We start from the raw sequence: 26,799 nt of genomic DNA, 5'->3' as shown, positions 1-26,799 counted from the left end.
CGAACACTCCACTTATTACTACTGCGGCCTATTGGGAACTAACCGAATTCACCAATTTACTGAGATTCGGCTCACAAATTTTGATAAATCTTTAAAAGTACACATATCACAAGGGCCTGCTACTGGGAACTCACTGAATTCACAAAGAAACAGTGTTTCAGTTCGTTAAAACGTTGCTCTATGTTGAACAACATGCTTATTACATGCCAATCCTATTGGGAACCTACTGAATTCACCATGATACTTAGGTTCTGTTCCTAAAATGTTGCTATATATTGAAAAGCTCACTCATACAATCATGTCCCATTGGGAACTCACTGAATTCTCCCAGAAATTTTGATTCAATTCGTGAAAATTTTTTGATATCCCGAACAATCCACTTACTACGACTGCGGACTTTTGGGAACTAACCGAATTCACCAATTTACTGAGATTTGGCTCACCAAATTTTGATAAATTTTTAAAAGTACACATATTACAAGAGCCTGCTACTGGGAACTCACTGAATTCACAAAGAAACGGTCTTTCAGTTCGTTAAAACGTTGATCTATCTTGAACAACATGCTCATTACATGCGAATCCTATTGGTAACCTACTGAATTCACCATGATACTAGATTCCGTTCTTTAAAATGATGCTATATATTGAAATGCACACTCATAGAGGCATGTCCCATTGGGAACTCTCTGAAATCGTCTATAAATTTTGACTCCATTCATGAAAATTTTTCTATATCCCGAACAGACCACTTATTGCTACTGCGGCCTATTGGGAACTAACGGAATTCACCATGTTACTCAGATTCAGCTCACCAAATTTGATAAATCTTTAAAGGTACACATATTACAAGAGCAGGCTACTGGGAAGTAAATGAATTCACCAAGAAACAGTGTTTCAGTTCGTTAAAACGTTGCTCTATCTTGAATAACAAGCTTATTACATGCAAATCCTATTGGGAACCTACTGAATTCACCATGATACTTAGATTCTGTTCCTAAAGTGTTGCTATATATTGAAAAGCTCACTCAAACCATCATGTCCCATTGGGAAATCACTGAATTCGCCTAGAAATTTTGATTCCATTCGTGAAAATTTTTCTATATCCCGAACACTCCACTTATTACTACTGCGGCCTATAGGGAACTAACCGAATTCACCAATTTACTGAGATTCGGCTCACCAAATTTTGATAAATCTTCAAAAGTACACATATCACAAGAGCCTGCTACTGGGAACTCACTGAATTCACAAAGAAACAGTGTTTCAGTTCGTTAAAACCTTGCTCTATCTTGAACAACAAGCTTATTACATGCGAATCCTATTGGGAACCTACTGAATTCACAATGATACTTAGATTCTGTTCCTAAAATGTTGCTATATATTGAAAAGCTCACTCATACAATCATGTCCCATTGGGAAATCACTGAATTCGTCTAGAAATTTTGATTCCATTCATGAAAATTTTTCTATATCCCGAACACTCCACTTATTACTACTGTGGCCTTTTGGGAAGTAACCAAATTCACCAATTTACTGAGATTCGGCTCACCAAATTTTGATAAATCTTTAAAAGTACACATATCACAAGAGCCTGCTACTGGGAACTCACTGAATTCACATAGAAACAGTGTTTCAGTTCGTTAAAACGTTGCTCTAGGTTGAACAACATGCTTATTACATGAAAATCCTATTGGGAACCTACTGTATTCACCATGATACTTAGATTCTGTTTCTAAAATGTTGCTATATTTGGAAAAGCTCACTCATACAATCATGTCCCATTGGGAACTCACTTAATTCGCCCAGAAATTTTGATTCCATTCGTGAAAATGTTTTGATATCCCGAACACTCCACTTACTACGACTGCGGACTTTTGGGAACTAAACGAATTCACCAATTTACTGAGATTCGGCTCACCAAATTTTGATAAATCTTTAAAACTACACATATTACAAGAGCCTGCTACTGGGAACTCACTGAATTCACAAAGAAATGGTGTTTCAGTTCGTTAAAACGTTGCTCTATTGAACAACATGCTTATTACATGCGAATCCTATGGGAACCAACTGACATCTCCATGATACTAGATTCTGTTCTTTAAATTGCTTCTATATATTGAAATGCACACTCATAGAAGCATGTCCCATTGGGAACTCTCTGAAATCGTCTAGAAATTTTCACTCCATTCGTGAAAATTTTTCTATATCTCGAACAGACCACTTATTACTTCTGTGGCCTATTGGGAACTAACCATTTCAACAAGTTACTGAGATTCGGCACACCAAATTTTGATAAATCTTTAAAAGTACACATATTACAAGAGCCTGCTACTGGGAACTCACTGAATTCACAAAGAAACATTGTTTCAGTTCGTTAAAACTTTGCTCTATCTTGAATAACAAGCTTATTACATGCGAATCCTATTGGGAACCTACTGAATTCACCATGATACTTAGATTCTGTTCCTTAAAATTTTGCTATATATTGAAAAGCACACTCATACAAGTATGTCCCATTGGGAACTGACTGAATTCGCCAAGAAATTTTGATTCCATTCGTAAAAATTTTTCTATACCCCGAAGAGTCCAATTATTACTACTGCGGCCTATTTGGAACTAACCGAATTCACCATGTTACTGAGATTCTGCACACCAAATTTTGATAAATCTGTAAAGGTACACATATTACAAGAGCCTGCTACTGGGAACTTACTGAATTCACAAAGAAACAGTGTTTCAGTTCGTTAAAACGTTGCTCTATCTTGAACAACATGCTTATTATATGTGAATCCTATTTGGAACCTACTGAATTCAACATGATACTAAGATTCCGTTCCTTAAAATGTTGCTAATACAGAAAAGCACACTCATACAAGCATGTCCCATTGCGAACTCGCTGAATTCGCCTAGAAATTTTGATTCCATTCGTTAAAATTTTTCTATACCCCGAACAGTCCCCTAATTACTACGGCGGCCTATGTGGAACTAACCGAATTCACCATGTTACTCAGATTCGGCTCACCAAATTTTGATAAATCTTTAAAAGTACACATATTACAAGAGACTACTACTAGCAACTAACTAAATTCACAAAGAAACAGTGTTTCAGTTCGTTAAAACTTTGCTCTATCTTGAATAACAAGCTTATTACATGCAAATCCTATTGGGAACCTACTGAATTCACAATGATACTTAGATTCTGTTCCTAAAATGTTGCTATATATTGAAAAGTTCACTCATACAATCATGTCCCATTGGGAACTCACTGAATTCGCCTAGAAATTTTGATTCCATTCGTGAAAATTATTCTATATCCCGAACACTCCACTTATTACTACTGCGGCCTATTGGGAACTAACCGAATTCACCAATTTACTGAGATTCAGCTCACCAAATTTTGATAAATCTTTAAAAGTACACATATCACAAGAGCCTGCTACTGGGAACTCACTGAATTCACAAAGAAACAGTGTTTCAGTTCGTTAAAACGTCGATCTATCTTGAACAACATGATTATTACATGCCAATACTATTGGGAACCTACTGAATTAACAATGACACTTAGATTCTGTTCCTAAAATGTTGCTATGTATTGAAAAGCTCACTCATACAATCATGTCCAATTGGGAACTCACTGAATTCGCCTAGAAATTTTGATTCCATTCGTGAAAATTTTTTGATATCCCGAACACTCCACTTACTACGACTGCGGACTTTTGGGAACTAATCGAATTCACAAATTTACTGAGATTCGGCTGACCAAATTTTGATAAATCTTTAAAAGTACACATATTACAAGAGCCTGCTACTGGGAACTCACTGAATTCACAAAGAAACAGTGTTTCAGTTCGTTAAAACCTTGCTCTATCTTGAACAACAAGCTTATTACATGCGAATCCTATTGGGAACCTACTGAATTCACAATGATACTTAGATTCTGTTCCTAAAATGTTGCTATATATTGAAAAGCTCACTCATAAAATCATGTCCCATTGGGAACTCGCTGAATTCGCATAGAAATTTTGATTCCATTCTTGAAAATTTTTTGATATCCCGAACACTCCACTTACTACGACTGCGGACTTTTGGGAACCTACCGAATCACCAATTTACTGAGATTCGGCTGACCAAATTTTGATAAATCTTTAAAAGTACACATATTACAAGAGCCTGCTACTGGGAACTCACTGAATTCACAAAGAAACAGGGTTTCAGTTCGTTAAAACTTTGCTCTATCTTGAATAACAAGCTTATTACATGCGAATCCTATTGGGAATCTACTGAATTCACCATGATACTACATTCTGTTCTTTAAAATCTTGCTATATATTGAAATGCACACTCATAGAAGCATGTCTCATTGGGAACTCTCTGAAATCGTCTAGAAATTTTGACTCCATTCGTGAAAATTTTTCTATATCCGGAACAGACCACTTAATACTTCTTTGGCCTAATGCGAACTAACCAAATTCAAAAAGTTAATGAGATTCGGCACACCAAATTTTGATAAATCTTTAAAAGTACACATATTACAAGAGCCTGCTACTGGGAAATAACTGAATTCACAAAGAAACAGTGTTTCAGTTCATTAAAACGTTGCTCTATCTTGAATAACAAGCTTATTACATGTGAATCCTATAGGGAACCTACTGAATTCACCATGATACTTATATTCCGTTCCTTAAAATGTTGCTAATACGGAAAAGCACATTCATACAAGCATGTCCCATTGCGAACTCACTGAATTCGCCTAGAAATTTTGATTCCCTTCGTGAAAATTTTTCTATACCCCGAACAGTCCCCTAATTACTACTGCGGCCTATTTGGAATTAACCGAATTCACCATGTTACTCAGATTCGGCTCACCAAATTTTTATAAATCTTTAAAAGTACACATATTACAAGAGCCTGCTACTGGGAACTAACTGAATTCACAAAGAAACAGTGTTTCAGTTCGTTAAAACGTTGCTCTATCTTGAATAACAAGCTTATTACATGCGAATCCTATTGGGAACCTACTGAATAAACCACGATACTAGATTCCGTTCTTAAAATGTTGCTATATATTGAAATGCACACTCATAGAAGCAGTCCCATTTGGAAATCTCTGAAATCGTCTAGAAATTTTGACTCCATTCGTGAAAATTTTTCTATATCCCGAACAGACCACTTATTACTTCTGTGGCCTATTGGGAACTAACCGAATTCAACAAGTTACTGAGATTCGGCACACCAAATTTTGATAAATCTTTAATAGTACACATATTACTAGAGCCTGCTACTGGGAACTCACTGAATTCACAAAGAAACAGGGTTTCAGTTCGTTAAAACGTTGCTCTATCTTGAATAACAAGCTTATTATATGCGAATCCTATTGGGAACCTACTGAATTCACCATGATACTTAGATTCCGTTCCTTAAAATTTTGCTATATATTGAAAAGCACACTCATACAAGTATGTCCCATTGGAAACTGACTGAGTTCGCCAAGAAATTTTGATTCCATTTGAAAAAATTTTTCTATACCCCGAAGAGTCCAATTATTACTACTGCGGCCTATTTGGAACTAACCGAATTCACCATGTTACTGAGATTCTGCACACCAAATTTTGATAAATCTTTAAAAGTACACATATTACAAGAGCCTGCTACTTGGAAATAACTGAATTCACAAAAAAACAGTGCTTCAGTTCGTTAAAACGTTGCTCTATCTTGAATAAAAAGCTTATTACATGCGAATCCTATTGGGAACCTACTGAATTTACCATGATACTTAGATTCCGTTCCTTAAAATGTTGCTAATACGGAAAAGCACACTCATACAAGGATGTCCCATTGCGAACTCACTGAATTCGCCTAGAAATTTTGATTCCATTCGTGAAAATTTTTCTATATCCCTAACACTCCACTTATTACTACTGCGGCCTATTGGGAAGTAACCGAATTCACCAATTTACTGAGATTCGGCTCACCAAATTTTGATAAATCTTTAAAAGTACACATATCACAAGAGGCTGCTACTGGCAACTCACTGAATTCACAAAGAAACAGTGTTTCAGTTAGTTAAAACGTTGCTCTATCTTGAACAACATGCTTATTACATGCCAATCCTATTGGGAACCTACTGAATTCACCATATACTTAGATTCTGTTCCTAAAATGTTGCTATATATTGAAAATCTCACTCATACAATCATGTCCTATTCGGAACTCACTGAATTCGCAAAGAAATTTTGATTCCATTCTTGAAAATTTTTTGTTATCCCGAACACTCCACTGACTACGACTGCGGACTTTTGGGAACCTACCGAATTCACCAATTTACTGAGATTCGGCTGACCAAATTTTGATAAATCTTTAAAAGTACACATATTACAAGAGCCTGCTACTGTGAACTCACTGAATTCACAAAGAAACGGTGTTTCAGTTCGTTAAAACGTTGCTCTATCTTGAACAACATGCTTATTACATGCGAATCCTATTGGGAACCTACTGAATTCAACATGATACTAGATTCCGTTCTTTAAAATGTTGCTATATATTGAAATGCACACTCATAGAAGCATGTCCCATTGGGAACTCTGAAATCGTCTAGAAATTTTTACTCCATTCGTGAAAATTTTACTATATCCCGAACAGACCATTTATTACTACTGTGCCCTATTGGGAACTAACCGAATTCAACAAGTTACTGAGTTTCGGCACACCAAATTTTGATAAATCTTTAGAAGTACACATATTACAAGAGCCTGCTACTGGGAACTCACTGAATCCACACAGTAACAGGGTTTCAGTTCGTTAAAACTTTGCTCTATCTTGAATAACAAGCTTATTACATGCGAATCCTATTGGGAACCTACTGAATTCACCATGATACTTAGATTCCGTTCCTTAAAATTTTGCTATATATTGAAAAGCACACTCATACAAGTATGTCCCATTGGGAACTGACTGAATTCGCCAAGAAATTTTTATTCCATTTATAAAAATTTTTCTATACCCCGAAGAGTCCAATTATTACTACTGCGGCCTATTTGGAAGTAACCGAATTCACCATGTTACTGAGTTTCTGCACACCAAATTTTGATAAATCTTTAAAAGTACACATATTACAAGAGCCTGCTACTGGGAACTCACTGAATTCACAAAGAACCAGTGTTTCAGTTCGTTAAAACTTTGCTCTATCTTGAACAACATGCTTATTATATGCGAATCCTATTGGGAACCTACTGAATTCACAATGATACTTAGATTCTGTTCCTAAAATGTTGCTATATATTGAAAAGCTCACTCATACAATCATATCCCATTGGGAACTCGCTGAATTCGCATAGAAATTTTGATTCCATTCTTGAAAATTTTTTGATATCCCGAACACTCCACTTACTACTACTGCGGACTTTTGGGAACCTAACGAATCACTATTTTACTGAGATTCGGCTGACCAAATTTTGATAAATCTTTAAAAGTACACATATCACAAGAGCCTGCTACTGGGAACTCACTGAATTCACAAAGAAACAGTGTTTCAGTTCGTTAAAACTTTGCTCTATCTTGAACAACATGCTTATTACATGCGAATACTATTGGGAACCTACTGACATCACCATGATACTTAGATTCCGTTCTTTAAAATGTTGCTATATATTGAAATGCACACTCATAGAAGCATGTCCCATTGGGAAATCTCTGAAATCGTCTAGAAATTTGACTCCATTCGTGAAAATTTTTCTATATCCCGAACAGACCATTTATTACTTCTGTGGCCTATTGGGAACTAACCGAATTCAACAAGTTACTGAGATTCGGCACACCAAATTTTGATAAATCTTTAATAGTACACATATTACTAGAGCCTGATACTGGGAACTCACTGAATTCACAAAGAAAAAGGGTTTCAGTTCGTTAAAACGTTGCTCTATCTTGAATAACAAGCTTATTACATGCGAATCCTATTGGGAACCTACTGAATTCAGCATGATACTAGATTCCGTTCTTTAAAATGTTGCTATATATTGAAATGCACACTCATAGAAGCATGTCCCATTGGGAACTCTCTGAAATCGTCTAGAAATTTTGACTCCATTCGTGAAAATTTTTCTATATCCCGAACAGACCATTTATTACTACTGTGCCCTATTGGGAACTAACCGAATTCAACAAGTTACTGAGATTCGGCACACCAAATTTTGATATATCTTTAAAAGTACACATATTACAAGAGCCTGCTACTGGGAAATAACTGAATTCACAAAGAAACAGTGCTTCAGTTCGTTAAAACTTTGCTCTATCTTGAATAAAAAGCTTATTACATGCGAATCCTATTGGGAACCTACTGAATTTACCATGATACTTAGATTCCGTTCCTTAAAATGTTGCTAATACGGAAAAGCACACCTATACAAGGATGTCCCATTGCGAACTCACTGAATTCGCCTAGAAATTTTGATTGCATTGGTGAAAATTTTTCTATATCCCGAACACTCCACTTATTACTACTGCGGCCTATTGGGAACTAACCTAATTCACCAATTTACTGAGATTCGGCTCACCAAATTTTGATAAATCTTTAAAAGTGCACATATCACAAGAGGCTGCTACTGGCAACTCACTGAATTCACAAAGAAACAGTGTTTCAGTTCGTTAAAACGTTGCTCTATCTTGAACAACATGCTTATTACATGCCAATCCTATTGGAAACCTACTGAATTCACCATGTTACTTAGATTCTGTTCCTAAAATGTTGCTATATATTGAAAAGCTCACTCATACAATCATGTCCTATTGGGAACTCACTGAATTCGCATAGAAATTTTGATTCCATTCTTGAAAATTTTTTGATATCCCGAACACTCCAGTTACTACGACTGCGGACTTTTGGGAACCTACCGAATTCACCAATTTACTGAGATTCGGCTGACCAAATTTTGATAAATCTTTAAAAGTACACATATTACAAGAGCCTGCTACTGGGAACTCACTGAATTCACAAAGAAACGGTGTTTCAGTTCGTTAAAACATTGCTCTATCTTGAACAACATGCTTATTACATGCGAATCCTATTGGGAACCTACTGAATTCACCATGATACTAGATTCCGTTCTTTAAAATGTTGCTATATATTGAAATGCACACTCATAGAAGCCTGTCCCATTGGGAACTCTCTGAAATCGTCTAGAAATTTTTACTCCATTCGTGAAAATTTTTCTATATCCCGAACAGACCATTTATTACTACTGTGCCCTATTGGGAACTAACCGAATTCAACAAGTTACTGAGATTCGGCACACCAAATTTTGATAAATCTTTAAAAGTACATATATTACAAGAGCCTGCTACTGGGAACTCACTGAATTCCCAAAGAAACAGGGTTTCAGTTCATTAAAACGTTGCTCTATCTTGAATAACATGCTTATTACATGCGAATCCTATTGGGAACCTACTGAATTCACCATGATACTTAGATTCCTTTCCTTAAAATTTTGCTATATATTAAAAAGCACATTCATACAAGTATGTCCCATTGGGAACTGACTGAATTCGCCAAGAAATTTTGATTCCATTCGTAAAAATTTTTCTATACCCCGAAGACTCCAATTATTACTACTGCGGCCTATTTGGAACTAAGCGAATTCACCGTGTTACTGAGATTCTGCACAACAAATTTTGATAAATCTTTAAAAGTACACATATTACAAGAGCCTGCTACTGGGAACTCACTGAATTCACAAAGAACCAGTGTTTCAGTTCGTTAAAACTTTGCTCTATCTTGAACAACATGCTTATTATATGCGAATCCTATTGGGAACCTACTGAATTCACCATGATACTTAGATTCCGTTCCTTAAAATGTTGCTAATACGGAAAAGCACACTCATACAAGCATGTCCCATTGCGAACTCACTGAATTCGCCTAGAAATTTTGATTCCATTCGTTAAAATTTTTCTATACCCCAAACAGTCCTCTAATTACTACTGCGGCCTATTTGGAACTAACCGAATTCACCATGTTACTCAGATTCGGCTCACCAAATTTTGATAAATCTTTAAAAGTACACATATTACAAGAGCCTGCTACTAGCAACTAACTGAATTCAAATAGAAACAGTGTTTTAGTTCGTTAAAACGTTGCTCTATCTTGAATAACAAGGTTATTCCAAGCAAATCCTATTGGGAACCTACTGAATTCACCATAATACTTAGATTCTGTTCCTAAAATGTTGCTATATATTGAAAAGCTCACTCATACAATCATGTCCCATTGGAAACTCACTGAATTCGTCTAGAAATTTTGATTACATTCGTGAAAATTTTTTGATATCCCGAACACTCCACTTATTACTACGGCGGCCTATTGGGAACTAACCGAATTCACCAATTTACTGAGATTTGGCTCACCAAATTTTGATCAATATTTAAAAGTACACATATCACTAGAGCCTGCTACTGGGAAATCACTGAATTCACAAAGAAACAGTGTTTCACTTCGTTAAAACGTTGCTCTATCTTGAACAACAAGCTTATTACATGCGAATCCTATTGGGAACCTACTGAATTCACCATGATACTTAGATTGTGTTCCTAAAATGTTGCTATATATTGAAATGCACACTCATAGAAGCATGTCCCATTGGGAACTCTCTGAAATCGTCTAGAAATTTTGACTCCATTCGTGAAAATTTTTCTATATCCAGAATAGACCACTTATTACTTCTGTGGCCTATTGGGAACTAACCGAATTCAACAAGTTACTGAGATTCGGCACACCAAATTTTGATAAATCTTTAAAAGTACACATATTACAAGAGCCTGCTACTAGCAACTAACTGAATTCAAATAGAAACAGTGTTTCAGTTCGTTAAAACGTTGCTCTATCTTGAATAACAAGGTTATTCCAAGCAAATCCTATTGGGAACCTACTGAATTCACCATGATACTTAGATTCTGTTCCTAAAATGTTGCTATATATTGAAAAGCACACTCATACAATCATGTCCCATTGGAAACTCACTGAATTCGTCTAGAAATTTTGATTCCATTCGTGAAAATTTTTTGATATCCCGAACACTCCACTTATTACTACGGCGGCCTATTGGGAACTAACCGAATTCACCAATTTACTGAGATTTGTCTCACCAAATTTTGATCAATATTTAAAAGTACACATATCACTAGAGCCTGCTACTGGGAACTCACTGAATTCACAAAGAAACAGTGTTTCAGTTCGTTAAAACGTTGCTCTATCTTGAACAACAAGCTTATTACATGCGAATCCTATTGGGAACCTACTGAATTCACCATGATACTTAGATTGTGTTCCTAAAATGTTGCTATATATTGAAATGCACACTCATAGAAGCATGTCCCATTGGGAACTCTCTGAAATCGTCTAGAAATTTTGACTCCATTCGTGAAAATTTTTCTATATCCAGAATAGACCACTTATTACTTCTGTGGCCTATTGGGAACTAACCGAATTCAACAGGTTACTGAGATTCGGCACACCAAATTTTGATAAATCTTTAAAAGTACACATATTACAAGAGCCTGCTACTGGGAAATAACTGAATTCACAAAGAAACAGTGCTTCAGTTCGTTAAAACGTTGCTCTATCTTGAATAACAAGCTTATTTCTTGTGAATCCTATAGGGTACCTGCTGAATTCACCGTGATACTTAGATTGTGTTCCTTTAAATGTTGCTAATACGGAAAAGCACACTCATACAAGCATGTCCCATTGCGAACTCACTGAATTCGCCTAGAAATTTTGATTCCATTCGTGAAAATTTTTCTATACCCCGAACAGTCCCCTAATTACTACTGCGGCCTATTTAGAACTAACCGAATTCACCATGTTCCTCATTCGGCTCACCAAATTTTGATAAATCTTTAAAAGTACACATATTACAAGAGCCTGCTCCTGGGAAATAACTGAATTCACAAAGAAACAGTGTTTCAGTTCGTTAATACGTTGCTCTATCTTGAATAACAAGCTTATTACATGCGAATCCTATTGGGAACCACCTGAATTCACCATGATACTTAGATTCTGTTCCTTAAATGTTGCTATATATTGAAAAGCTCACTCATACAATAATGTCCCATTGGGAACTCACTGAATTCGCCTAGAAATTTTGATTCCATTCGTGAAAATTTTTTGATATCCCGAACACTCCACTTATTACTACTGCGGCCTATTGGGAACTAACCGAATTCACCAATTTACTGAGATTCGGCTCACCAAATTTTGATTAATCTTTAAAAGTACACATATCACAAGAGTCTGCTACTGGGAAATCACTGAATTCACAAAGAAACGGTGTTTCAGTTCGTTACAACCTTGCTCTATCTTGAACAACAAGCTTATTACATGCGAATCCTATTGGGAACCTACTGAATTCACCATAATACCTAGATTCTGTTCCTAAAATGTTGCTATATATTGAAAAGCTCACTCATACAATCATATCCCATGGGAACACACTGAATTCGTCTAGAAATTTTGACTCCATTCGTGAAAATTTTTCTATATCCAGAATAGACCACTTATTACTTCTGTGGCCTATTGGGAACTAACCGAATTCAACAAGTTACTGAGATTCGGCACACCAAATTTTGATAAATCTTTAAAAGTACACATATTACAAGAGCCTGCTACTAGCAACTAACTGAATTCAAATAGAAACAGTGTTTTAGTTCGTTAAAACGTTGCTCTATCTTGAATAACAAGGTTATTCCAAGCAAATCCTATTGGGAACCTACTGAATTCACCATAATACTTAGATTCTGTTCCTAAAATGTTGCTATATATTGAAAAGCTCACTCATACAATCATGTCCCATTGGAAACTCACTGAATTCGTCTAGAAATTTTGATTACATTCGTGAAAATTTTTTGATATCCCGAACACTCCACTTATTACTACGGCGGCCTATTGGGAACTAACCGAATTCACCAATTTACTGAGATTTGGCTCACCAAATTTTGATCAATATTTAAAAGTACACATATCACTAGAGCCTGCTACTGGGAAATCACTGAATTCACAAAGAAACAGTGTTTCACTTCGTTAAAACGTTGCTCTATCTTGAACAACAAGCTTATTACATGCGAATCCTATTGGGAACCTACTGAATTCACCATGATACTTAGATTGTGTTCCTAAAATGTTGCTATATATTGAAATGCACACTCATAGAAGCATGTCCCATTGGGAACTCTCTGAAATCGTCTAGAAATTTTGACTCCATTCGTGAAAATTTTTCTATATCCAGAATAGACCACTTATTACTTCTGTGGCCTATTGGGAACTAACCGAATTCAACAAGTTACTGAGATTCGGCACACCAAATTTTGATAAATCTTTAAAAGTACACATATTACAAGAGCCTGCTACTAGCAACTAACTGAATTCAAATAGAAACAGTGTTTCAGTTCGTTAAAACGTTGCTCTATCTTGAATAACAAGGTTATTCCAAGCAAATCCTATTGGGAACCTACTGAATTCACCATGATACTTAGATTCTGTTCCTAAAATGTTGCTATATATTGAAAAGCACACTCATACAATCATGTCCCATTGGAAACTCACTGAATTCGTCTAGAATATTGATTCCATTCGTGAAAATTTTTTGATATCCCGAACACTCCACTTATTACTACGGCGGCCTATTGGGAACTAACCGAATTCACCAATTTACTGAGATTTGTCTCACCAAATTTTGATCAATATTTAAAAGTACACATATCACTAGAGCCTGCTACTGGGAACTCACTGAATTCACAAAGAAACAGTGTTTCAGTTCGTTAAAACGTTGCTCTATCTTGAACAACAAGCTTATTACATGCGAATCCTATTGGGAACCTACTGAATTCACCATGATACTTAGATTGTGTTCCTAAAATGTTGCTATATATTGAAATGCACACTCATAGAAGCATGTCCCATTGGGAACTCTCTGAAATCGTCTAGAAATTTTGACTCCATTCGTGAAAATTTTTCTATATCCAGAATAGACCACTTATTACTTCTGTGGCCTATTGGGAACTAACCGAATTCAACAGGTTACTGAGATTCGGCACACCAAATTTTGATAAATCTTTAAAAGTACACATATTACAAGAGCCTGCTACTGGGAAATAACTGAATTCACAAAGAAACAGTGCTTCAGTTCGTTAAAACGTTGCTCTATCTTGAATAACAAGCTTATTTCTTGTGAATCCTATAGGGTACCTGCTGAATTCACCGTGATACTTAGATTGTGTTCCTTTAAATGTTGCTAATACGGAAAAGCACACTCATACAAGCATGTCCCATTGCGAACTCACTGAATTCGCCTAGAAATTTTGATTCCATTCGTGAAAATTTTTCTATACCCCGAACAGTCCCCTAATTACTACTGCGGCCTATTTAGAACTAACCGAATTCACCATGTTCCTCATTCGGCTCACCAAATTTTGATAAATCTTTAAAAGTACACATATTACAAGAGCCTGCTCCTGGGAAATAACTGAATTCACAAAGAAACAGTGTTTCAGTTCGTTAATACGTTGCTCTATCTTGAATAACAAGCTTATTACATGCGAATCCTATTGGGAACCACCTGAATTCACCATGATACTTAGATTCTGTTCCTTAAATGTTGCTATATATTGAAAAGCTCACTCATACAATAATGTCCCATTGGGAACTCACTGAATTCGCCTAGAAATTTTGATTCCATTCGTGAAAATTTTTTGATATCCCGAACACTCCACTTATTACTACTGCGGCCTATTGGGAACTAACCGAATTCACCAATTTACTGAGATTCGGCTCACCAAATTTTGATTAATCTTTAAAAGTACACATATCACAAGAGTCTGCTACTGGGAAATCACTGAATTCACAAAGAAACGGTGTTTCAGTTCGTTACAACCTTGCTCTATCTTGAACAACAAGCTTATTACATGCGAATCCTATTGGGAACCTACTGAATTCACCATAATACCTAGATTCTGTTCCTAAAATGTTGCTATATATTGAAAAGCTCACTCATACAATCATATCCCATGGGAACACACTGAATTCGTCTAGAAATTTTGACTCCATTCGTGAAAATTTTTCTATATCCAGAATAGACCACTTATTACTTCTGTGGCCTATTGGGAACTAACCGAATTCAACAAGTTACTGAGATTCGGCACACCAAATTTTGATAAATCTTTAAAAGTACACATATTACAAGAGCCTGCTACTAGCAACTAACTGAATTCAAATAGAAACAGTGTTTCAGTTCGTTAAAACGTTGCTCTATCTTGAATAACAAGGTTATTCCAAGCAAATCCTATTGGGAACCTACTGAATTCACCATGATACTTAGATTCTGTTCCTAAAATGTTGCTATATATTGAAAAGCACACTCATACAATCATGTCCCATTGGAAACTCACTGAATTCGTCTAGAAATTTTGATTCCATTCGTGAAAATTTTTTGATATCCCGAACACTCCACTTATTACTACGGCGGCCTATTGGGAACTAACCGAATTCACCAATTTACTGAGATTTGTCTCACCAAATTTTGATCAATATTTAAAAGTACACATATCACTAGAGCCTGCTACTGGGAACTCACTGAATTCACAAAGAAACAGTGTTTCAGTTCGTTGAAACGTTGCTCTATCTTGAACAACAAGCTTATTACATGCGAATCCTATTGGGAACCTACTGAATTCACCATGATACTTAGATTGTGTTCCTAAAATGTTGCTATATATTGAAATGCACACTCATAGAAGCATGTCCCATTGGGAACTCTCTGAAATCGTCTAGAAATTTTGACTCCATTCGTGAAAATTTTTCTATATCCAGAATAGACCACTTATTACTTCTGTGGCCTATTGGGAACTAACCGAATTCAACAGGTTACTGAGATTCGGCACACCAAATTTTGATAAATCTTTAAAAGTACACATATTACAAGAGCCTGCTACTGGGAAATAACTGAATTCACAAAGAAACAGTGCTTCAGTTCGTTAAAACGTTGCTCTATCTTGAATAACAAGCTTATTTCTTGTGAATCCTATAGGGTACCTACTGAATTCACCATGATACTTAGATTGTGTTCCTTTAAATGTTGCTAATACGGAAAAGCACACTCATACAAGCATGTCCCATTGCGAACTCACTGAATTCGCCTAGAAATTTTGATTCCATTCGTGAAAATTTTTCTATACCCCGAACAGTCCCCTAATTACTACTGCGGCCTATTTAGAACTAACCGAATTCACCATGTTCCTCATTCGGCTCACCAAATTTTGATAAATCTTTAAAAGTACACATATTACAAGAGCCTGCTCCTGGGAAATAACTGAATTCACAAAGAAACAGTGTTTCAGTTCGTTAATACGTTGCTCTATCTTGAATAACAAGCTTATTACATGCGAATCCTATTGGGAACCACCTGAATTCACCATGATACTTAGATTCTGTTCCTTAAATGTTGCTATATATTGAAAAGCTCACTCATACAATAATGTCCCATTGGGAACTCACTGAATTCGCCTAGAAATTTTGATTCCATTCGTGAAAATTTTTTGATATCCCGAACACTCCACTTATTACTACTGCGGCCTATTGGGAACTAACCGAATTCACCAATTTACTGAGATTCGGCTCACCAAATTTTGATAAATCTTTAAAAGTACACATATCACAAGAGTCTGCTACTGGGAAATCACTGAATTCACAAAGAAACGGTGTTTCAGTTCGTTACAACCTTGCTCTATCTTGAACAACAAGCTTATTACATGCGAATCCTATTGGGAACCTACTGAATTCACCATAATACCTAGATTCTGTTCCTAAAATGTTGCTATATATTGAAAAGCTCACTCATACAATCATATCCCATGGGAACACACTGAATTCGTCTAGAAATTTTGATTCCATTCGTGAAAATTTTTCTATATCCCGAACACTCCACTTATTACAACTGCGGCCTATTGGGAAGTAACCGAATTCACCCATTTACTGAGATTCGGCTCACCAAATTTTGATAAATCTTTAAAATACACATATCACAAGTGCCTGCTACTGGGAACTCACTGAATTCACAAAGAAACAGTGTTTCAGTTCGTTAAAACTTTGCTCTATCTTGAACAACATGCTTATTACATGCCAATCCTATTGGGAACCTACTGAATTCACCATGATACTTAGATTCTGTTCCTAAATTGTTGCTATAGATTGAAAAGCTCTCTCATATAGTCATGTCCCATTGGGAACTCACTGAATTCGCCTAGAAATTTTGATTCCATTCGTGAAAATTTTTTGATATCCCGAACACTCCACTTACTACGACTGCGGACTTTTGGGAACTAACCGAATTCACCAATTTACTGAGATTCGGCTGACCAAATTTTGATAAATCTTTAAAAGTACACATATTACAAGAGCCTGCTACTGGGAACTCACTGAATTCACAAAGAAACGGTGTTTCAGTTCATTAAAATGTTGCTCTTTCTTGAACAACATGCTTATTACATGCGAATCCTATTGGGAACCTACTGAATTCACCATGATACTTAGATTCCGTTCCTTAAAATTTTGCTATATATTGAAAAGCTCACTCATACAAGTATGTCCTATTGGGAACTGACTGAATTCGCCAAGAAATTTTGATTCCATTCGTAAAAATTTTTCTATACCCCGAAGAGTCCAATTATTACTACTGCGGCCTATTTAGAACTAACCGAATTCAACATGTTACTGAGATTCGGCACACCAAATTTTGATAAATCTTTAAAACTACACATATTACAAGAGCCTGCCACTGGGAACTCACTGAATTCACAAAGAAACGGTGTTTCAGTTCGTTAAAACGTTGATCTATCTTGAACAACATGCTTATTACATGCGAATCCTATCGGTAACCTACTGAATTCACCATGATACTTAGATTCCGTTCCTTAAAATATTGCTATATATTGAAATGAACACTCATAGAAGCATGTCCCATTGGGAACTCTCTGAAATCGTATAGAAATTTTGACTCCATTCGTGAAAATTTTTCTATCTCCCGAATAGACCACTTATTACTACTGTGGCCTATTGGGAAGTAACGGAATTCACCATGTTACTCAGATTCAGCTCACCAAATTTTGATAAAACTTTAAAAGTACACATATTACAAGAGCAGGCTACTGTGAAGTAACTGAATTCACAAAGAAATAGTGGTTCAGTTCGTTAAAACGTTGCTCTATCTTGAATAACAAGCTTATTACATGCAAATCCTATTGGGAACCTACTGAATTCACAATGATACTTAGATTCTGTTCCTAAAATGTTGCTATATATTGAAAAGCTCACTCATACAATCATGTCCCATTGGGAACTCGCTGAATTCGCATAGAAATTTTGATTCCATTCTTGAAAATTTTTTGATATCCCGAACACTCCACTTACTACTACTGCGGACTTTTGGGAACCTAACGAATCACTATTTTACTGAGATTCGGCTGACCAAATTTTGATAAATCTTTAAAAGTACACATATCACAAGAGCCTGCTACTGGGAACTCACTGAATTCACAAAGAAACAGTGTTTCAGTTCGTTAAAACTTTGCTCTATCTTGAACAACATGCTTATTACATGCGAATACTATTGGGAACCTACTGACATCACCATGATACTTAGATTCCGTTCTTTAAAATGTTGCTATATATTGAAATGCACACTCATAGAAGCATGTCCCATTGGGAAATCTCTGAAATCGTCTAGAAATTTGACTCCATTCGTGAAAATTTTTCTATATCCCGAACAGACCATTTATTACTTCTGTGGCCTATTGGGAACTAACCGAATTCAAAAAGTTACTGAGATTCGGCACACCAAATTTTGATAAATCTTTAATAGTACACATATTACTAGAGCCTGATACTGGGAACTCACTGAATTCACAAAGAAAAAGGGTTTCAGTTCGTTAAAACGTTGCTCTATCTTGAATAACAAGCTTATTACATGCGAATCCTATTGGGAACCTACTGAATTCAGCATGATACTAGATTCCGTTCTTTAAAATGTTGCTATATATTGAAATGCACACTCATAGAAGCATGTCCCATTGGGAACTCTCTGAAATCGTCTAGAAATTTTGACTCCATTCGTGAAAATTTTTCTATATCCCGAACAGACCATTTATTACTACTGTGCCCTATTGGGAACTAACCGAATTCAACAAGTTACTGAGATTCGGCACACCAAATTTTGATATATCTTTAAAAGTACACATATTACAAGAGCCTGCTACTGGGAAATAACTGAATTCACAAAGAAACAGTGCTTCAGTTCGTTAAAACTTTGCTCTATCTTGAATAAAAAGCTTATTACATGCGAATCCTATTGGGAACCTACTGAATTTACCATGATACTTAGATTCCGTTCCTTAAAATGTTGCTAATACGGAAAAGCACACCTATACAAGGATGTCCCATTGCGAACTCACTGAATTCGCCTAGAAATTTTGATTCCATTGGTGAAAATTTTTCTATATCCCGAACACTCCACTTATTACTACTGCGGCCTATTGGGAACTAACCTAATTCACCAATTTACTGAGATTCGGCTCACCAAATTTTGATAAATCTTTAAAAGTGCACATATCACAAGAGGCTGCTACTGGCAACTCACTGAATTCACAAAGAAACAGTGTTTCAGTTCGTTAAAACGTTGCTCTATCTTGAACAACATGCTTATTACATGCCAATCCTATTGGAAACCTACTGAATTCACCATGTTACTTAGATTCTGTTCCTAAAATGTTGCTATATATTGAAAAGCTCACTCATACAATCATGTCCTATTGGGAACTCACTGAATTCGCATAGAAATTTTGATTCCATTCTTGAAAATTTTTTGATATCCCGAACACTCCAGTTACTACGACTGCGGACTTTTGGGAACCTACCGAATTCACCAATTTACTGAGATTCGGCTGACCAAATTTTGATAAATCTATAAAAGTACACATATTACAAGAGCCTGCTACTGGGAACTCACTGAATTCACAAAGAAACGGTGTTTCAGTTCGTTAAAACGTTGCTCTATCTTGAACAACATGCTTATTACATGCGAATCCTATTGGGAACCTACTGAATTCACAATGATACTAGATTCCGTTCTTTAAAATGTTGCTATATATTGAAATGCACACTCATAGAAGCCTGTCCCATTGGGAACTCTCTGAAATCGTCTAGAAATTTTTACTCCATTCGTGAAAATTTTTCTATATCCCGAACAGACCATTTATTACTACTGTGCCCTATTGGGAACTAACCGAATTCAACAAGTTACTGAGATTCGGCACACCAAATTTTGATAAATCTTTAAAAGTACATATATTACAAGAGCCTGCTACTGGGAACTCACTGAATTCCCAAAGAAACAGGGTTTCAGTTCGTTAAAACGTTGCTCTATCTTGAATAACATGCTTATTACATGCGAATCCTATTGGGAACCTACTGAATTCACCATGATACTTAGATTCCTTTCCTTAAAATTTTGCTATATATTAAAAAGCACATTCATACAAGTATGTCCCATTGGGAACTGACTGAATTCGCCAAGAAATTTTGATTCCATTCGTAAAAATTTTTCTATACCCCGAAGACTCCAATTATTACTACTGCGGCCTATTTGGAACTAAGCGAATTCACCGTGTTACTGAGATTCTGCACAACAAATTTTGATAAATCTTTAAAAGTACACATATTACAAGAGCCTGCTACTGGGAACTCACTGAATTCACAAAGAACCAGTGTTTCAGTTCGTTAAAACTTTGCTCTATCTTGAACAACATGCTTATTATATGCGAATCCTATTGGGAACCTACTGAATTCACCATGATACTTAGATTCCGTTCCTTAAAATGTTGCTAATACGGAAAAGCACACTCATACAAGCATGTCCCATTGCGAACTCACTGAATTCGCCTAGAAATTTTGATTCCATTCGTTAAAATTTTTCTATACCCCAAACAGTCCTCTAATTACTACTGCGGCCTATTTGGAACTAACCGAATTCACCATGTTACTCAGATTCGGCTCACCAAATTTTGATAAATCTTTAAAAGTACACATATTACAAGAGCCTGCTACTAGCAACTAACTGAATTCAAATAGAAACAGTGTTTTAGTTCGTTAAAACGTTGCTCTATCTTGAATAACAAGGTTATTCCAAGCAAATCCTATTGGAAACCTACAGAATTCACCATAATACTTAGATTCTGTTCCTAAAATGTTGCTATATATTGAAAAGCTCACTCATACAATCATGTCCTATTGGAAACTCACTGAATTCGTCTAGAAATTTTGATTACATTCGTGAAAATTTTTTGATATCCCGAACACTCCACTTATTACTACGGCGGCCTATTGGGAACTAACCGAATTCACCAATTTACTGAGATTTGGCTCACCAAATTTTGATCAATATTTAAAAGTACACATATCACTAGAGCCTGCTACTGGGAACTCACTGAATTCACAAAGAAACAGTGTTTCACTTCGTTAAAACGTTGCTCTATCTTGAACAACAAGCTTATTACATGCGAATCCTATTGGGAACCTACTGAATTCACCATGATACTTAGATTGTGTTCCTAAAATGTTGCTATATATTGAAATGCACACTCATAGAAGCATGTCCCATTGGGAACTCTCTGAAATCGTCTAGAAATTTTGACTCCATTCGTGAAAATTTTTCTATATCCAGAATAGACCACTTATTACTTCTGTGGCCTATTGGGAACTAACCGAATTCAACAAGTTACTGAGATTCGGCACACCAAATTTTGATAAATCTTTAAAAGTACACATATTACAAGAGCCTGCTACTAGCAACTAACTGAATTCAAATAGAAACAGTGTTTCAGTTCGTTAAAACGTTGCTCTATCTTGAATAACAATGTTATTCCAAGCAAATCCTATTGGGAACCTACTATATTCACCATGATACTTAGATTCTGTTCCTAAAATGTTGCTATATATTGAAAAGCACACTCATACAATCATGTCCCATTGGAAACTCACTGAATTCGTCTAGAAATTTTGATTCCATTCGTGAAAATTTTTTGATATCCCGAACACTCCACTTATTACTACGGCGGCCTATTGGGAACTAACCGAATTCACCAATTTACTGAGATTTGTCTCACCAAATTTTGATCAATATTTAAAAGTACACATAACACTAGAGCCTGCTACTGGGAACTCACTGAATTCACAAAGAAACAGTGTTTCAGTTCGTTAAAACGTTGCTCTATCTTGAACAACAAGCTTATTACATGCGAATCCTATTGGGAACCTACTGAATTCACCATGATACTTAGATTGTGTTCCTAAAATGTTGCTATATATTGAAATGCACACTCATAGAAGCATGTCCCATTGGGAACTCTCTGAAATCGTCTAGAAATTTTGACTCCATTCGTGAAAATTTTTCTATATCCAGAATAGACCACTTATTACTTCTGTGGCCTATTGGGAACTAACCGAATTCAACAGGTTACTGAGATTCGGCACACCAAATTTTGATAAATCTTTAAAAGTACACATATTACAAGAGCCTGCTACTGGGAAATAACTGAATTCACAAAGAAACAGTGCTTCAGTTCGTTAAAACGTTGCTCTATCTTGAATAACAAGCTTATTTCTTGTGAATCCTATAGGGTACCTACTGAATTCACCATGATACTTAGATTGTGTTCCTTTAAATGTTGCTAATACGGAAAAGCACACTCATACAAGCATGTCCCATTGCGAACTCACTGAATTCGCCTAGAAATTTTGATTCCATTCGTGAAAATTTTTCTATACCCCGAACAGTCCCCTAATTACTACTGCGGCCTATTTAGAACTAACCGAATTCACCATGTTCCTCATTCGGCTCACCAAATTTTGATAAATCTTTAAAAGTACACATATTACAAGAGCCTGCTCCTGGGAAATAACTGAATTCACAAAGAAACAGTGTTTCAGTTCGTTAATACGTTGCTCTATCTTGAATAACAAGCTTATTACATGCGAATCCTATTGGGAACCACCTGAATTCACCATGATACTTAGATTCTGTTCCTTAAATGTTGCTATATATTGAAAAGCTCACTCATACAATAATGTCCCATTGGGAACTCACTGAATTCGCCTAGAAATTTTGATTCCATTCGTGAAAATTTTTTGATATCCCGAACACTCCACTTATTACTACTGCGGCCTATTGGGAACTAACCGAATTCACCAATTTACTGAGATTCGGCTCACCAAAGTTTGATAAATCTTTAAAAGTACACATATCACAAGAGTCTGCTACTGGGAAATCACTGAATTCACAAAGAAACGGTGTTTCAGTTCGTTAATACGTTGCTCTATCTTGAATAACAAGCTTATTACATGCGAATCCTATTGGGAACCACCTGAATTCACCATGATACTTAGATTCTGTTCCTTAAATGTTGCTATATATTGAAAAGCTCACTCATACAATAATGTCCCATTGGGAACTCACTGAATTCGCCTAGAAATTTTGATTCCATTCGTGAAAATTTTTTGATATCCCGAACACTCCACTTATTACTACTGCGGCCTATTGGGAACTAACCGAATTCACCAATTTACTGAGATTCGGCTCACCAAAGTTTGATAAATCTTTAAAAGTACACATATCACAAGAGTCTGCTACTGGGAAATCACTGAATTCACAAAGAAACGGTGTTTCAGTTCGTTACAACCTTGCTCTATCTTGAACAACAAGCTTATTACATGCGAATCCTATTGGGAACCTACTGAATTCACCATAATACCTAGATTCTGTTCCTAAAATGTTGCTATATATTGAAAAGCTCACTCATACAATCATATCCCATGGGAACACACTGAATTCGTCTAGAAATTTTGACTCCATTCGTGAAAATTTTTCTATATCCAGAATAGACCACTTATTACTTCTGTGGCCTATTGGGAACTAACCGAATTCAACAAGTTACTGAGATTCGGCACACCAAATTTTGATAAATCTTTAAAAGTACACATATTACAAGAGCCTGCTACTAGCAACTAACTGAATTCAAATAGAAACAGTGTTTCAGTTCGTTAAAACGTTGCTCTATCTTGAATAACAAGGTTATTCCAAGCAAATCCTATTGGGAACCTACTGAATTCACCATGATACTTAGATTCTGTTCCTAAAATGTTGCTATATATTGAAAAGCACACTCATACAATCATGTCCCATTGGAAACTCACTGAATTCGTCTAGAAATTTTGATTCCATTCGTGAAAATTTTTTGATATCCCGAACACTCCACTTATTACTACGGCGGCCTATTGGGAACTAACCGAATTCACCAATTTACTGAGATTTGTCTCACCAAATTTTGATCAATATTTAAAAGTACACATATCACTAGAGCCTGCTACTGGGAACTCACTGAATTCACAAAGAAACAGTGTTTCAGTTCGTTAAAACGTTGCTCTATCTTGAACAACAAGCTTATTACATGCGAATCCTATTGGGAACCTACTGAATTCACCATGATACTTAGATTGTGTTCCTAAAATGTTGCTATATATTGAAATGCACACTCATAGAAGCATGTCCCATTGGGAACTCTCTGAAATCGTCTAGAAATTTTGACTCCATTCGTGAAAATTTTTCTATATCCAGAATAGACCACTTATTACTTCTGTGGCCTATTGGGAACTAACCGAATTCAACAGGTTACTGAGATTCGGCACACCAAATTTTGATAAATCTTTAAAAGTACACATATTACAAGAGCCTGCTACTGGGAAATAACTGAATTCACAAAGAAACAGTGCTTCAGTTCGTTAAAACGTTGCTCTATCTTGAATAACAAGCTTATTTCTTGTGAATCCTATAGGGTACCTACTGAATTCACCATGATACTTAGATTGTGTTCCTTTAAATGTTGCTAATACGGAAAAGCACACTCATACAAGCATGTCCCATTGCGAACTCACTGAATTCGCCTAGAAATTTTGATTCCATTCGTGAAAATTTTTCTATACCCCGAACAGTCCCCTAATTACTACTGCGGCCTATTTAGAACTAACCGAATTCACCATGTTCCTCATTCGGCTCACCAAATTTTGATAAATCTTTAAAAGTACACATATTACAAGAGCCTGCTCCTGGGAAATAACTGAATTCACAAAGAAACAGTGTTTCAGTTCGTTAATACGTTGCTCTATCTTGAATAACAAGCTTATTACATGCGAATCCTATTGGGAACCACCTGAATTCACCATGATACTTAGATTCTGTTCCTTAAATGTTGCTATATATTGAAAAGCTCACTCATACAATAATGTCCCATTGGGAACTCACTGAATTCGCCTAGAAATTTTGATTCCATTCGTGAAAATTTTTTGATATCCCGAACACTCCACTTATTACTACTGCGGCCTATTGGGAACTAACCGAATTCACCAATTTACTGAGATTCGGCTCACCAAATTTTGATAAATCTTTAAAAGTACACATATCACAAGAGTCTGCTACTGGGAAATCACTGAATTCACAAAGAAACGGTGTTTCAGTTCGTTACAACCTTGCTCTATCTTGAACAACAAGCTTATTACATGCGAATCCTATTGGGAACCTACTGAATTCACCATAATACCTAGATTCTGTTCCTAAAATGTTGCTATATATTGAAAAGCTCACTCATACAATCATATCCCATGGGAACACACTGAATTCGTCTAGAAATTTTGATTCCATTCGTGAAAATTTTTCTATATCCCGAACACTCCACTTATTACAACTGCGGCCTATTGGGAAGTAACCGAATTCACCCATTTACTGAGATTCGGCTCACCAAATTTTGATAAATCTTTAAAATACACATATCACAAGAGCCTGCTACTGGGAACTCACTGAATTCACAAAGAAACAGTGTTTCAGTTCGTTAAAACTTTGCTCTATCTTGAACAACATGCTTATTACATGCCAATCCTATTGGGAACCTACTGAATTCACCATGATACTTAGATTCTGTTCCTAAATTGTTGCTATAGATTGAAAAGCTCTCTCATATAGTCATGTCCCATTGGGAACTCACTGAATTCGCCTAGAAATTTTGATTCCATTCGTGAAAATTTTTTGATATCCCGAACACTCCACTTACTACGACTGCGGACTTTTGGGAACTAACCGAATTCACCAATTTACTGAGATTCGGCTGACCAAATTTTGATAAATCTTTAAAAGTACACATATTACAAGAGCCTGCTACTGGGAACTCACTGAATTCACAAAGAAACGGTGTTTCAGTTCATTAAAATGTTGCTCTTTCTTGAACAACATGCTTATTACATGCGAATCCTATTGGGAACCTACTGAATTCACCATGATACTTAGATTCCGTTCCTTAAAATTTTGCTATATATTGAAAAGCTCACTCATACAAGTATGTCCTATTGGGAACTGACTGAATTCGCCAAGAAATTTTGATTCCATTCGTAAAAATTTTTCTATACCCCGAAGAGTCCAATTATTACTACTGCGGCCTATTTAGAACTAACCGAATTCAACATGTTACTGAGATTCGGCACACTAAATTTTGATAAATCTTTAAAACTACACATATTACAAGAGCCTGCCACTGGGAACTCACTGAATTCACAAAGAAACGGTGTTTCAGTTCGTTAAAACGTTGATCTATCTTGAACAACATGCTTATTACATGCGAATCCTATCGGTAACCTACTGAATTCACCATGATACTTAGATTCCG

Source organism: Rattus norvegicus, chromosome 6, assembly GCF_021556685.1.
Source record: "Rattus norvegicus strain SHRSP/BbbUtx chromosome 6, alternate assembly SHRSP_T2T, whole genome shotgun sequence".
In the NCBI taxonomy this organism is placed as follows: domain Eukaryota; kingdom Metazoa; phylum Chordata; class Mammalia; order Rodentia; family Muridae; genus Rattus; species Rattus norvegicus.
This window is presented reverse-complemented; position numbering follows the sequence as displayed.